This window comes from Neophocaena asiaeorientalis, unplaced genomic scaffold (assembly GCF_003031525.2).
Source record: "Neophocaena asiaeorientalis asiaeorientalis breed wild unplaced genomic scaffold, Neophocaena_asiaeorientalis_V1.1 scaffold210, whole genome shotgun sequence".
Classification (NCBI taxonomy): domain Eukaryota; kingdom Metazoa; phylum Chordata; class Mammalia; order Artiodactyla; family Phocoenidae; genus Neophocaena; species Neophocaena asiaeorientalis.
This window is the reverse complement of record NW_020172282.1, coordinates 440534-453563: the sequence shown is the minus strand read 5'-3', so window position 1 is coordinate 453563 and position 13030 is coordinate 440534. Positions and strand designations below refer to the sequence as shown.

Sequence of the window (13030 nt, the reverse complement as noted above, 5' to 3'; positions counted from 1 at the left end):
AGTAGACATCAAAAATGAAAAGATAATGTGAAAAAGAAATTGATATTTATTTACAGGTATAACGATTCATGCATTGGTAATGAAGGGGCAGAACTATGATTGTTTTATGGTAACCTAGTGTAATACATATGATTGCTTCACAGTAGCCTATCCTGTACACTAATGAATGAATCACTATCAATTTTTATAGCATGCAATGTTTCAGTCATATTCATAATACAGTATTGGAAACATCATTACATTAAAAAAAACTCCCTTACCTGTGATGATAGGCTGATATGAAGTTTCTCCAATTACAAGAGAGAAGCATACCATACAGTAATGTAATTATTTGAAAGCAAAGTTATGAAACAGAAAACTAACACATTATTAACTTTACATTAAATGTCACTCACCGTATGTTTTTGTAAGGATAGGCTATCTGCTTCAATAAAAGTTTTGCACACTATGTTGTACATGTACATTTTTGCATATTTATTGAAAAATTCCACCTGTAAGTGGACCCACACAGTTCAAACCCATGTTCAAGGGTCAACTGTAGTTTCATTGGACTGAAAAGTAGAGAACACTTAGTGGAATAATGAAAGCTAAGATTTGAAAGATAGACTTTTATAATTTTAAAGTTAGCTAGAATGTTTGATATACTCATTTTTCATTCTATAGGGAAAGAAGGAGACTTAGAATAGAATGTGTAATCATACACTTTACTAATTGTGTTATCCTAGAGTAACAATTAGTAATGGATAAGTTTGTTCACTTAATTCCTAATCCACATTTTTGTTATTTTATGCCTTGGCAACTATAGAAGATCCTTGAATGTTAAAATCAGGAGTTTAGACTTTATTCAACTGGCTGTGTTTTTTGTTGCTGTTTTTGTTTTATTATGTTAGAGAGTGGCAAAATAGAACATGATCTTACGATCTATATGGTGGAAGTGAGCAGAATGGATTATGGACGAAGTGGAAAGACTCAAACATGAAAAATGGTCATTTTGATAGAGCAGACCTGAGTTACGGTAGTTGCAGTAGAACTGGAAAGAGGCTTGGCATGAATTTAGGTATCAATTAAGTAACAATAGTCATTGTGCCACAACAATCTTGAAACCCTGATTGTGTAGAAGGGGCAGGACATGGATGTTGGGGTTGAACTATCAACTCTTTTATTATGCAGCTTTGGATTGTATTAGCTCTTCAAATAAGTCCATATTACAGTTGTAATTTAAACATAACTATAAATAAAATAAACAAGTTTTAAAAGGATAATAAGGCTTTAATATTGACAGTAGATATGGGAGAAAGAGGAAATAAAAAGCTGAGAAGGTGAGCCTCGATTACTAATGGAATAATGTGACAAGTGGCAGGGGGAAATGTGAGGCGCTTTTTATGTTATGTAGTACATAGTGATGAGTTTGTTTTGGAAATATTAAACTTGATAATTTTTACCACGTAAGTGGAAATTTTCCAGCAGTGAAGTAGCAATAAGGGTTAGAAATTCAGAGAGGCCAAACTGGATTGAAAAGTCATGCTTACAAAAGTTGTCTCCTTGGAGTCAAAAGGATGTTAAGGCAAGGGAAGGGAAAGGACAAAATTTGAAATATACACATTAAGGACTGTGACATTTTATTAGGCATATATTAGTTCTCTGCTGGTCTAGGTGTGTGGTAGTCAAAGGGATGGGTGAAAATCTTTGCCTTCAGGTAGCTAACCGATGAGTGTTTCTCAAAGCAAAATCTTTGACCTACTTTACGATCTGTCTGAGTATCAAATGGTCCAGAGGGGAAAAAGGATGAAACATTGCTTGAAATAGCTTTAATAAATATGAAATGCAAGATTAATTATGATATCATCATCAGATTACTTTCTCAATACACTCTCAATTACATTCTCCGTAATGGTTCATGACTATTATATCCTTGGTTGCTCAGGTACTGTGAGGGAAATATTGCTCACTTGGTCTTCACTAACATTCGGTTAGCAAGGAGAAGGTCAGGTGCTTTCATGCTATTGTTTATATTTGTGAAATTTGCATATTATTTTATTGAGTTATATCCCAAATTCACAAAAGTGGACCAGGGAAATAAGATGATTTGTCAAAGTATGAGACTAATGTAACTCACAGTAAAGTAAACAGAAGAGAAAATAAGTGGATTTACAAGTGTATTATTTCCACCAAGCAGCCCAAAAAGAAGAGTTACATAGAAAATATGATGATGAACATCTGAAAATTGGATTTTGACTGTGCATCTACTTACCCTCTTTCCCTGGCACCCTGGCAATAATGAGACTATCAAACAGTGCTTGACATCATGAAAGTTTTCGCTTAAATTTCCAAAAAAGAAAGCATAGTGATCTCTTTGTAAAGCAGTCAAAACTGTCTTTCAGGGAAAGAGTAAAATAACACTTTTTGTAATAAAATGGATCAGTTTTTGTCATGAAAGGCTAAAAAGATTCTAAAAGTAAAGTGACATTTTTCAGAGCTGAAGATATCTTTGCCAAAACAAACATGCTTATTTCTGATCATGTTGTAAAGCTAGTTATAAGCCTATTTAACACAAAGGGGAAAATCATTTCTTTGATCAAATGACTGCTGGTTGTCACATCATATTAGGCATACAGTGTAAAGTAAAAATTGCTATCATGTATATGTTTTAGATAGATAGATGATATTATAGGTCTTTTGAGGTAGAGTAAGAGGAGCTCATGACAATTACCTTTATCTCCTTAGTGAAGAAGGAGATTGGGCCACGATTTGAGTGGCTTGATGATCTTAGGAAGGTAAATTGTATTTAAGGGTTATTCAAGAATTGATAGGTGCAGACTATAAACCTACACTAAAAAGTTAAAGAAAATGTAAAACTGCTTGGGGGTATTGTAGGGAACTTCACGGGAAACAAGAAATTATCGTGGAGCACAGTCAAAGATAATAGAGCTGGGCCTCATTGGAGCAAGAAAGCTTATTTCTCTTCCCCTTTGTGGGATTGCCTGGTGGCTTGGAAATGCTTCCCATTGCATGACTGTTCCATTCTGCTCTCTAAAGATTACCTTTTTTAGAAAGTAAGACTTTGCTAGTTATCTTCTGTGTCTTCAGTTTGCACATGGTACCGTGTTGGCTGCCTCAGTCTTTTGTTTCGAGTTCAATTTCTTGGGAAGACAGACTTTGGTCTAGTTAGGGACAGTTATGTGGTAAGGGTTTAGAGGACATCCTTTGCAGATTATCATTGGTTCTCTGCGAATCGGAGGTGAGCAATCAGACATCTGTAATATAGACAAAAGATGAAAATGATAAAGGTGAGTGTCTGTGAGGACCACCTGAAATTCTTTTTCATAAAGGATGCTGTAGGGTGTGATTTAATCAATTTTTAGAGTAAATATAAAACCCCCAAACCAAGAGAGAAAATTTGGGGACTGTTGGAAGGCAGCTAGCATTTCTGCGTGTCTTGTGAGTAGAGGCACTGACTGCCTTTGTTTGGAACTGTCTTCAAAGGATATTTGTAGAGTGAACAGGCTTGGACAAAAAAGATAATGTCTCCCCTTGGGGAAAAGGGTGGGTTTGCTGACTGTTCAGTATGATAAAGATGGTATCTTCCTCCAGGGCGAGGTCTAGGCTGACTTACTACCCATTATAAAAGATTCAGGTTCCCTGAGCTCGGGATTTCTTTCCCGTATGTATCCCACTATGTGTGCAGGTGACAACTGGCCTTTTTCTTGTTGCTCTGTGAGTCTTGTAACTTGGGGAACTGATGCAAGTGTTGATACTCTGGCTACTACTATTCCTATAATGGCCAGTGGCCCTTTGTCACTAATGCAGGCGTCTTGTGTCTTCTGCCACCATCCATGAAACTGTGGCAGGCTGAATTAGCTTGCAAGTAGGGGAAAATCTCAGATCCTTCACAGTTCTTGACAGAATTATCCAGATTTTAAGATAGACATTGTGTTTTAATGGTTGCCTATGGGGGCCTAGGGTAAGGAGGCAAGTGAAACTGAAAAGTGGACTGATAATCGGGAGGATAGGAGAGTGTGAGGTAACCGAAAGTCTTAACTAGGGACAAAATAGAGAGTGAGTGTAGTGGGAGAGTGGGTGACAGGAGAGTAAGAAAATTTTGAACCCCTAATCTGGGGTACTCTGTAGGCTTCACAGAAGTTTCTACTTACTACCTTTGAAAACTAACTTCCGGTTTCTCCAATTTCAATTTCACCAATTTATTGCTTCTATGTCTTCTTCACTTCTTGATTTATACAAACACTTGATTTCTAGTGGTTTATTTTTGTAAGTTATTTGACAGTAAACAGTTTGATTGCTCCCAGATATCCCATATGTAACCCATATGCCAACTAGAGATTCCCTTCTCCTAAGAGATTGGTTTGAGCCTCCCTCCATTATGAAATTTGAAAAGTCAAATGCTCTCCCACAAATTTTTGTGAATTAATGAGGAGATTTTTATTTCCATGTCTCCTTTGGATCCGAATCCCTGTCTCCTCAGATTTCTTGCTATTTATTCTGTCCCTAGTGGCTCTTCCTTTATCATCAGACTGATATCACTCAAACGTGAAACTCAGTCCCTTCCTTGAGTGGCAGCTGCCCCACTCCGTGTTCTCTGTCTTTGTTGTAGAGCTTACCATTATTTGGGGGAAGTGTCATAGTAATTCAAGCAACTCTTAAGTGTCAGTTATCCTCTTATAAGTGCTCTTCGATTCCTCTCTTGGTTACTTGCCCATCTTCTATCTTTTTTATTGATACATCTTTCTTAGAAACATAATTATAATGTGCTATTATATATAATATTTATGTATATACTTAATATATAATTTGTATATTATAACATTCTCATGGTAACAATAATAGTAACAATGTAAATTATTTTCTCATTCATAACAATTCAGCACTTACTCAAATTAGCTCTGAATTTCTCTTTGCAGTTAGAAGAGCTCAGTCAAAGCTTTAAATTCCTTGGAAGGGCTAATATGTTCAAGGTTTAGACAAAAGTTACTTTTCTCTCCAGGCCTAGTATGTATATATAAGCTTATGTGCTTGTATGTGAATTGAGATAGAGTTCCTTTGCGTGATTACAATTATTTAATACTTTTCATCTTTTACCAATTGCTTATTCTGTTTTTCTTCTAAGATATTATTTATTCATTTTTACTTGTATATTTTACTCACCTAGAGTAACACTCTCTTTGTGACATGCAGTTCTTTGGGTTTTGACAAAGGCATAGAGTTATGTAGCCGCCACCACGACCATAAAATAGAATGTTTCCATTACACCCGAAACGCCCTCATTCTTTCCCTTTTTAAACAACTCCTGTCCCCACCCCCTACACCTGGCAACAACTGGTCCATTCCCTGTCCCTGTAGTTTTGCCTTTTACATGATATCATATGAGTGGCCTCACACGACATGTAGACTTTTGGCTCTGGTTCTTTCATTTAGCAAAATGAAGTTGAGACTTATCCATGGTGTGTGAATCAATACTTTGTTCCTAGAAATCTCTGAGTACTATTTCTTTGAGTGAATATACCATAATTTATCCATTTACTTTATTGAAGGAAATCTGAGTGGTTTCCATTTTGGGTGATTATGAATAGAGTTGCTGTAAACATTTGCATACAGGTTTTGGTGTGAATACGTTTTTATCTCTTGGATAAGTATCTAGGAATGCGAATGCAATGTTATATGATAGATGTGTGCTTACTTTTATAAGACATTGACAAACTGTTTTCCAAAGTGACAGTACCATTTGCATTCCTGCTAGCAAAGTATAGAGTGCCAGTTGCTCCACTCCTAACTAATACTTGCTGTTGTCAGGACTTCTGTTGTTGTTATTCTAATAGCTATGTAGTAGTATCTCATTGTACTTTTACTTTCCTTTGTCCTAATGAGTAGTGGTATTGAGCATCTTTTCCTATGTTTCCTTGAATCCACATATATTCTTTGATGAAGTGTTTGTTTAGATCATTACTCATTTATTTATTTTTTATTTTTTTATTTTTTAACATCTTTATTGGAGTATAATTGCTTTACACTGGTGTGTTAGTTGCTGCTTTATAACAAAGTAAATCAGCTATACATATACATATATCCCCATATCCCCTCCCTCTTGTGTCTCCCTCCCACCCTCCCTATCCCACCCCTCTAGGTGGTCAAAAGCAGAGCTGATCTCCCTGTGCTATGTGGCTGCTTCCCACTAGCTATCTATTTTACATTTGGTAGTGTATATATGTCCATGCCACTCTCTCACTTCGTCCCAGCCTACCCTTCCCCCTCCCTGTGTCCTCAAGTCCATTCTCTACATCTGCGTCTTTATTCCTGTCCTGCCCCTAGGTTCTTCAGACCTTTTTTTTTGGTTTCCATATATATGCATTAGCATATGGTATTTGTTTTTCTCTTTCTGACTTATTTCACTCTGTATGACAGTCTCTAGGTCCATCCACCTCGCTACAAATAACTCAATTTCATTTCCTTTTTATGGCTGAATAATGTTTCATTGTATACATGTGCCACATCTTCTTTATCCATTCATCTGTCGATGGACACTTAGGTTGCTCATTACTCATTTATTAATTTGGGATATTTGTTTGCTTATTATTGAGTTTTTGAGAGTTGACTGTATATCCTAGATCCAAGTATTTTGTCAAAAATGTGATTTGCAGGGGCTTCCCTGGTGGCGCAGGTTGGGAGTCCGCCTGCTGATGCAGGGGACGTGGGTTCGTGCCCCGGTCCGGGAAGATCCCGCATGCTGCGGAGTGGCTGGGCCCGTGAGCCATGGCCGCTGAGCCTGCGCATCCGGAGCCTGTGCTCTGTGACGGGGGAGGCCGCAGCAGTGAGAGGCCCGCGTACCGCAAAAAAAAAAAAAATGTGATTTGCAAATATTTTCTCCCAGTCTGTGTCTTGTCTTTACACATTTTAAACCGTATCTTTTACAGAACAGGTATTTCTATTTTGGTATATCTAATTTATCAGTTTTCCTTCCATGGATCATATTTTGGTATCATGCTGAAGGACTCTGCTTAAACTAAGGTTGAACAGATATGCTCTTTTTTAAGACTTACTCTCTACCTCCATACATTCATAGCCTCCCACATTATCAGTATCACTCCCCAGTTTGGTTCTTAAAAAATGTTTACCAGGGATGAACCTACATTGACACCTCATAACCGCCCAAGGTCCATAATTTAACTTAGGAGTTGTACATTCTGTGGGTTTGGACAAATGTATAATGACAAATATCCATCATTATAATATCATGCAGAGTATTTCCACTGCTCTATTCATCTCTCTCCCCCAACCCCTGACATCCACTGATCTTTTTATTGTGTACATAGTTTTGCCTTTCCAGAAAGTCATATGGTTGGCATCATACAGTATGGAGCCTTTTCAGATTGGCTCCTTCACTTAGTAATATGCATTTAAACTCCCTAACCCCTGCTGATGTCTTTTCATGGCTTGATAGCTCATTCCTTTTTAGTGCTGAATGTATTTCATTGTCTGGTGTACCACAGTTTATTTATTCATTCACCTACTGAAGGACAGCTTGCTTGGTTCCAAGTTTTGGCAATTATGGACAAATCTACTATTAACATCCACACACAGTGTTTTTGTGGGGGCATAATTTTTCACTCCTATGGGTACACATCAAGGAGTACTACTGCTGGATCATAGGTAAGAGTACGTTTAGTTTTGTAAGAAAAAGCCAAACTGTCTTCCAAGATGGCTGTACCATTTTGCATTCCTATAAGCGATGAGTGAGGCTTTCTGTTGTTCCATATCCTTGCCAGCATTTGATGTTGTCATTGTTCTGATCTTGGCCATTCTAATAGGTGTAGAGTTGTATCTCATTGTTTCAGTTTGCATTTCCCTGATGATATACGATGCAGAGCATCTTTTCATACACTTGTTTGCCATCAGTATATCTTCTTAGGTGAGGTGTCTGTTAAGGTATTGGCTCATGATTTAATCGAGTTGTTGGTTTTCTTATTGTTGAGTTTTAAGAGTTCTTTGTATATTTTGGATAATAGTCCTGTATCAGATGTGTCTGTTGCAAATCTTTTCTCTCAATCTGTGGCTTATCTTATAATTCTCTTGATATTTTCTTTTGCAGAGAAGAAATTTAAAATCTTAATGTAGCCCAGTTTATAAATTATTTCCTTCATGGATTGTGCCAATGGTGGTGTATCTAAAAAAGCATCATCATACCAGAAGCCATCTAGGTTTTCTCCTATGTTTTTCTTCTAGGAATTTCATAGCTTTGCATTTTACATTTAGGTCTGTGATCAATTTTGAATTAGTTTTTGTGAAGAGTGTATGACCTGTGTCTAGATTCGTCATGTGAAAGTCCAGTTGTTCCAGCACCACTTGTTAAAAAGACTGTCTGTTCTCCATTTTAGTACTTTTGCCCTTTAGTCAAAGATCAGTTAGGTATATTTATGGGGATGTATTTCTGGGCTCTATATTATGTTCCATTGTTCTGTTTGTCTATTCTTTTACCAATAGCACAATGTTTTGATTATTTCAGCTTTATAGTAAGTCTTGAAATCAGGTAGTGTCATTCCTCCAACTTTGTTTTTCTCCTTCAATGTTGTGTTGGCTCTTCTTGGTCATTTGCCTCTTCCCACAAACTTTAAAACAGTTTGTCGCTATCCATAAAATAATTTGCTGGGATTTTGACTAGATGTGCCTTCAATCCATAGATCAAGTTGGGAAGAACTGACATCTTGACAATACTGACTGTTCCTATCCAGGAAGATAGAATATCTCTCCATTTATATACCTCTTCTTTGATTTTATTCACCAGGGTTTCGTAGTTTTCCTTGGATAGATCATGTACATATTTTGTTAGGTTTATATCTAAGTATTTTATTTTTTGGTGCTAATGTAAATGATATTGTTTTTATTTCAAATCTACTTGTTCATTGCTAGTATATGGAAAATCAGTTGACTTTTGCATATTTAGCCTTTTATCCTGCACCCTTGTTATAACTGCTTATAAATCCCAGGAGTTTTTACTGTTGTTGTTGATTCTTTTAGATTTTCTACACAGATGATCATGTCATCTGTGAACAAAGACAGTTTTATGTCTTCCTTCCCAATCTGTATATCTTTCATTGCCTTTTATAGCATTAACAAGGACTTCCAGTACAATGTTTAAAGGAGTGGTGAGGGGGGAAAATCCTTACCTTGTACTTGTTCTCAATGGGAAAGCTTTGAGTTTCTCACCATTAAATATGACATTAGCTGTAGTTTTTTTGTAAATAGTCTTTGTCAAGTTGAGAAAGCTCCTCTCTATTCCTAGTTTACTGAAAGTTTTTACCATGAATGTGTACTGGTTTTTGTCAAAAGCTTTTTCTGCATCTATTGATATGATCATGTGATTTTTTTGGTCTTTTTTAAGTTTGTTGACATGATGGATTACCTTAGTTGATTAACCAACCTTGCATACCTGGATCAAATTCTACCTAGTCATGGGATTCTCCTATGTTTTCTAGTAAGACATTTTATAGTTTTACATTTTACATTTATTATATGATCCATTTTGAGTTAATAAAGTATGAGGGGTGGGTTAAATTTTATGTGCTTTTCAGCTAATGGATGTCTATTGTTTTCTATCAAATTCATTTTATTAGGATTATAAGGTTAATCGAATTATTTAAAAATATGAGAAAGAGGAAGTTAAATTTAAAAAATAACCCTTAATCCCACCACCCCAAAATTGTCACTGTTAAACATTTTGGTGCGTTGCTTTCCACACTTTATTCTTTCTGCACTCAGTTTACAATAAATTGGGGAAGATATGAAACCATTCACAAATGTATTTTTGTATTGCTATTTTACTGATATAATTTATGTACCATAAAATTCACCCATTTAACATGAACAATTTAGTGGTTTTAAGTATATTCACCAGGCTGTGCAACCATCATCACTACATAATTGCAGAATATAGTCATCATCCTGAAAATAATTGCTCACATCCATTAGCATTCACTCTTCATTTGTCCCTCCTCCTAGGCCCTGAAAACTAATCAACTTAACTATCTCAATGGATTTGCCTATCCTGGAAATTTTATATAAATGGAATGATACAATATGTGGCCTTTATGTCAGCCTTCTTCCACTTAGTGTAATGTTTTCAAAGTTCAACCATGACATAGCGTGAATTAGCACATCATTTCTTCTTATGTATGAGTAATATTCCATTGTATGGATATGCCAAATTTTGTTTATACATTCTTTAGTTGATTGATACTTTGAGTAGTTTCTACTTTTGGCTATCATGAATAATTCTGCTATGAACGTTTGTGTACAAAATTTTGTGTGGACATAGTATTCAATTCTCTTTGTTTTATACCCAGGAGGGGAATTCCTGGGTCATATGGTAACTAACTATTTTAGGAACTGCCAAGCTGTTTTCAAAATAGCTTTACCATTTAAATTCACACAGCAACGTTTGAGGTTTCCAAATTCTCCACATGTTAACTAACACTTGCTATTTCCCATTTTTAAAAATTATAGTCATCCTAGTGGATATGGAATAGTATCAGCTTGTGGTTTGCATTTATCTAAATGACTAATCACGTTGAGCATCATTTCATGTGCTTATTGACCATTTGTACAATGTATCTTCTCTAGGGAAATGTCTATTCAAGTTCTTTGCCCATTTTAAAATTGTGTTGCCTGTTTATTGTAGAACTGTTACGACTTCTTTATATATTCTGGAACTATATCCTTATCCAATATATTATGAGCAAATATTTTCTTCCACTCTGTGATTTGGATTTTCACTTCTTTGATAGTATTCTTAACATGTAAAATTTTTAGTTTTGATACAGTCCAAACTATCTCTCTTTTCTTTGGTTGATTATGCTGTAGGTGTCATATTAATAAATTGTCACCTAAAGCGGGGTGATAAAGATTTGCACCTATGTTTTCTTCTAAGAATATTATAACTTTAGCTCTAACATTTAGGTTATTGATTCATTTTGAGTTACATTTTGGATATGGTATGAGAGAGGCATCCAGTTCAGTCTTTTGCACATGCATATCCAGTTGTCCTAGCACCGTTTGTCAAAAACTATTCTTTGCTTTACTGAATTGTCTTGGCACCCTTGTCAAAAACCATGTGACTGTGGATGTATGATTTACTTATGAGTGCTCAATTCTACTCCGTTGATCTATATGTCTATCTTTATGGTCGTAGCATGCTGTCGTGATTATTGCACTTTTGTAGTATGTCTTGACATCAAGAAGAGTGACTTCTCTAACTTTCTTTTTTGTAGATGGGTTTAGTTTTTCTGAGTCTTGCATCTTCAATGAATTTTAGGATCAACTTGCCAATTTCTTTTTTTTAACCTTTTATTTTTTTGTTGAAGTATAGTTGATGTACAATATTATATAAGTTACAGGTGTACAATATAGTGATTAACACTTTTTCAAGGTTATAATCCATTTATAGTTATTATAAAATATTAGCTATATTCCCAATGTTGTACAATATATCCTTGTAGCTTATTTTATACATAATAGTTTGTACCTCTTAAAAAAAGGAGTTGGAATTTTGATATAATTGTGTTGAATCTGTAGATTAATTTGGGGATATTGGTATCATACCAATATTAAGTCTTCTAATCTTGGAACTTGGGATGTCTATTTATTTGTATTTTTTAAAATCAGCTTTATGAGGTAAATTGACATATAAAATTGTAAGATACTTAGAGTGTACACTGTGGTGATTGGATATACATGGTGAGAAGATTCCTCCCATCTAGATAATTAACACATATATCAGCTTTCTCTGTTTTTTTGGTGAAAAAATTTAAGTTCTATTCGCTTAGCAAATTTCAATGATATGGTACAGTGTCATCAACTGTAGTCACCATGTTTTGCATTAGATTTTCAGATCTTATTCATATTGTAGCTGAAAGTTTGTACCCTTTATGCAGCCTCCCTGCCAACCACTTTTCTACTCTCTGTTTCTATGATTTTTGACTATCTTTTTAGATTCCACATATGATACCATGAGGTTTTTGTCTTTTTCTGTAGGGCTTATTTCACTTAGCATAATGCCCTCAAGGTCCATCAGTGTTGTTGCAACTTGTACTATTTCCTCCTTTCTCAGGGCTGAATAGTATTCTATTATATATATATATATATACATATATATATATATATATACACACACATATATATATATACATATATATGTATGTGTATATATATAACACATTTTCATTATGTGTTCATCCATTGATGGACAAAGGTTGTTTGCATATCTTGGCTATTGTGAATAATACAGTGAACATGGGTGTTGTATAAGAGGAGAAAAGGTTAGCAGTCCCCTCGACAAGGATGGAAGAGGGCTTGCACAGCAACAGGGATGCAGAGGGCAAAGTGGAGACATTCCTGGACAGAGGGTTGGTGCCGACCAGCACTCACCAGCCTGAGAGGCTTGTCTGCCTGCCTGCTGGGGTGGGTGGGGGCTGGGAGCTGAGGCTCTGGCTTCAGAAGTCAAATCCCAGGGAGAGGACTGGGGTTGGCTGCATGAACACAGCCTGAAGGGGGCTAATGTACCACAGCTAGCCAGGAGGGAGTCCAGGAAAAAGTCTGGAACTGCCAAAGAGGCAAGAGACCATTGTTACAGGGTGCGTGAGGAGAGGGGATTCAGAGTACCACCTAGATGAGTGCCAGAGAGTGGTGCGAGCCGCAGCTATCAGCGTGGATGCCAGAGACAGGCACAAAATGCTAACACTGCTGCTACAGTCACCAAGTAGCCTGTGTGTGCAAGCACAGGTCACTATCCACACCCCCCCTCCTGGGAGCCTGTGCAGCCTGCCACTGCCAGGGTCACATGATCCAGGGACAACTTCCCCTGGAGAGCACACGGTGCACCTCAGGCTGTTGCAATGTCATGCTGGCCTCTGCTGCCTCAGGCTTGGCCCACATTCCATACCCCTCCCTACCCCCAGTCTGAGTGAGCCAGAGCCCCCTAATCAGCTGTTGCTTTAACCCCATCCTGAGCGAAGAACAGATGCCCTCA

At 36.6% G+C, this 13030-nt stretch overlaps 1 pseudogene; it reads left to right on the top strand.

Moving 5' to 3' along the window:
• The first annotated feature begins 12298 nt into the window (after nt 1–12298).
• LOC112412803 (uncharacterized) lies at nt 12299–12356 on the top strand (annotated as a pseudogene).
• Nucleotides 12357–13030: the final 674 nt, after the last annotated feature.